This window comes from Cynara cardunculus, assembly GCF_001531365.2.
Source record: "Cynara cardunculus var. scolymus isolate 2C chromosome LG 2, CcrdV1, whole genome shotgun sequence".
In the NCBI taxonomy this organism is placed as follows: domain Eukaryota; kingdom Viridiplantae; phylum Streptophyta; class Magnoliopsida; order Asterales; family Asteraceae; genus Cynara; species Cynara cardunculus.
Window position 1 is genome coordinate 1,629,261 of NC_037529.1, and position 3,786 is coordinate 1,633,046.

Sequence of the window (3,786 nt, forward strand, 5' to 3'; positions counted from 1 at the left end):
ATAAATAATTATTATTTTTATAAAAAAATTATATTATTAAACCAAATATAAATTATTTCGTTATTGTACATAAATTAAATTATAAAAAAATTGAATTAAAAATTTACACAAAAAAATGAGGAATTTCAAATAGTTAATTTGATACTAATATCGATATATTTTTGTCAAATTTTTATGATATCTTCAAACATAAATTTTATTCAAAAATAAAAACATTATCACTTTCTCAAAATCACATAAAGCCATATTATAATATCGACTGAGATAAAGAAGAAAATGAAATATTAAAAAAAATGATGCATCTCGCTGCATTGCGCGAGTACGCTTCTAGTATATATATATAAAGAGAGAGACATTGATTTAAGAACTTGTTAATTTATAAGATCCAACTAAAACCACAAAAAATTAATTGAAAGAAATATCTAAAATAAATTAAAAACCTTTTTTCTTCTCTTTCCTCTATCCCCTCCTTATTTTTCTCCAATTTCCCTCATATTTTCTCTATCATCTCCTTTTTCTCCATAATATACGTATACACACACAATTGAATATAAAATCATGATGAACATATTGTGAACATTTTCTTAAAAATAATTTTATAAAATATTTGACAAAAACTCTTAAAACTCATTCTTTATGCATGAAGTACTGTTTATTAATGCATATTACTTAAAGTTTAATATTACAAGTAAATTGTGCGTAAATACAACTTATTAAAGCTTTATTTTTGAATTCATATAATTAACTACAGATAAATATAATCAAATACAAGATAAACATCTCATTTTATATATAAAAAAATTTAAAATATAATTAGAGTAATCATTGAGTTCTAACAGAATCATTATCTTTATAAAAAAATTAATAAGGTTTTTTACATGATGTTCACAATGTGTATGTTAATACAGAGATGGGAGAGAGAGAGAGAAAGATAAGTATGAAAATTTCCTTAAAAATGCATTAATTTTGATTTAATAAACAAGGATAATTATCTTCTTAATTATCTCATCTATACTATATTATAAGTATTTGACAAAAACTCTTAAAGACCATTCTTTATGCATGAAGTACTGTTTATTAATGTATATTACTTAAAGTTTAATATTACAAGTAAATTGTGCGTAAGTACAACTTATTAAAGCTCTATTTTTGAATTCATATAATTAACTACAGATAAATATAATCAAATACAAGATAAACATCTCATTTTAAATATAAAAAATTTAAAATATAATTAGAGTAATCATTGAGTTCTTACAGAATCATTATCTTTATAAAAAATTTATTGTTAAACCAAAAATAAAGTACTTCATTATTTGATCTAAATTAATTTATGATAAAAAAAATTGAATTAAAGAAATTATACAAAAAATGAAAACTTTTAAATAGTTAACTTGATATTGATATCGATATTTTTTTTTTCAAATTTATATTATGTTTTCAAATTTATTTTTATTCAAAAGTAAAAACATTATTTTTCTCAAAACCACATAAACCGTATTATATCAACATATACAAAAAATAAAATGAAACATTAAAATAAATATGCATCTCGCTACATTGCGCGAGTACCCTTCTAGTTAATTAATAACATTAATTATCTTAAACACGTGGCTTAGAATGGATCTCACGTATTTTGAAGTTCTCAAAAGATTAAACCCGTATTTAAAAATTTGAATTCTACTAAAATAATTTGACTAAGATTTGTTAAATATTATATCCAACAATTACCATTTATTATATGGACAATCTACATATCATTATCAAAGTTACTCACACCACCTCATGCGCAGTTCCCACTCTAGTATCCTTTTAATTCAATAACAAACGTACAATAAAGCTATAATCAAACTACAAATGAATATAATTAAGATTGTAATTGTCGACTGCAAAATGTTTATGAAACAACCGAAGTTATGACTAAGACTAGTGGTGCTACTAAATCATATTTGCATCGACGTTTCTAAATTCGAACAATAACATGTCTAACTTTTGGGCCGAAGCCCATACCACTCGTTCGTCCATATATTGTACGAGCTTACTTTTGCATACCCTACTTGCATTCTTAAAACAAATCATCTTTAAGGCAAGTAAAATAGATCAATTATAAATAGGGGTGTTAGCGGTTCGGTTTGGGTGATTTAACCTCAAATTTTCAAACCGAGCGGTTTGACAATAAGTGTCCAGAACGGTCAAACCAGACCATGAAAAGGCAGTGTGGTCTGGCCGGTTTAGGCGGTTTGGGCGTTTAATGAACTTGAACAGATTGAGTTTGGAATCGAAAAACTTGAAGGAAAGAGTTGAATCACTTCGTTGATGTCTTGATGATGTGTGCCGAAATCAAACCATGGATTAGGAAAAATTGATAGAGTTCTTGAGGGATTTCAAAATTTGGAGACCTCAATGTCAAATGCGTCGATATGTTTATTGGTTTAGGGATTTTTTGGTGCCAGTTTTTTTGATTAACTTGGATATCCAACCCGCTATGCGAGCCGACTAATCCCAGGGTGACCACCTGCTTTGCAGATAGTCCAGAGTCATCGTATTTGAACATCCGTGGCCACAAGGGAATTTTTAGAAATAATCCCATACCGAGTTGCTTTACAAATAATCAATTTTAGATGTTTGAACATAAATATTGAACTTAATTGGACATGACAAGTCTCTATGTGTGACAACTTCATTTGTCCAACCTGAAAACCTTCTGCCCATGAGATACATACTATGTTCAGCTTAAAAATCTCATTCAGTTTAGGATTTGTATGAATAAAATTATTTTGTATCATACATCAACTTGTAAGCTCTGTACCAAATGGTATGCACTTTTAAAACATGCAACACTGAAAAAAAATAGATCTCATAAATTGTTTTATTGGACATGGGTCTTTTGTTCACTACATTTCCTAGGTTGTCCAACTTGCATATGTCTGGGAACCCAATATGGGGTCATTGCCACTTATCATGTAACTTACAGGTAAAATACCCACCCATTAGAACTGATCACAAAATGTTCGTATGAAATTGCTGCTAAAGTTATTTGAAAACAAAATAACCACATAACATGCAACTGATCATAAATAACATACATGCAAAATATAATGTATTATATATGTAAACTGAAACATCATGCATACGTACACATCACCATGTGAATCATATTATGCTTAAAAATAAATTTGTACGTAAGTATGCATCCAATTGGAAGTCTCATGAATATGCATATGTCTGTGTAGATTGACTATTGATAAGTCTTAATCTAAGACCTACATATTTAATATCCAATTAATATCTTAATTTCTCCAAAAGTCAACCATGGTCAAACTCGACCCGACCTGAAGTCAAACTTAAAAATTTGAATCCCTTAATGTCTAAAATATCTCCATTTGATCTCATTGTTGAAATCCTTGTGAGTCAAACGAGGTAAACGTCATCATTCGTCAACTCGATCAACCCCAACTAATTTTAGTCAAACCTCAAGTCTAAAACTCGATTATGTCCCAAAAGATCAAAATAATGATTTTATAATCTTCTAAATCCATCTTTCCAAAATAAAACGTTCCAATAAGTAATTAACCCAAATTACGATGTTTTAATATCATCTTTAAATCATCGAAGTAATTTAATGATTTATTAAAACATCACTCCTTACTAAAATAAATAAATAATTAATATTCTAAATAAATTAATATATTAATTTAAATTAATATATTAATTTATTTTGAATATTAATTATTTATTTAAGTAATATATTAACTTAAACCCAAAATAAAGTAAATACCAAATATA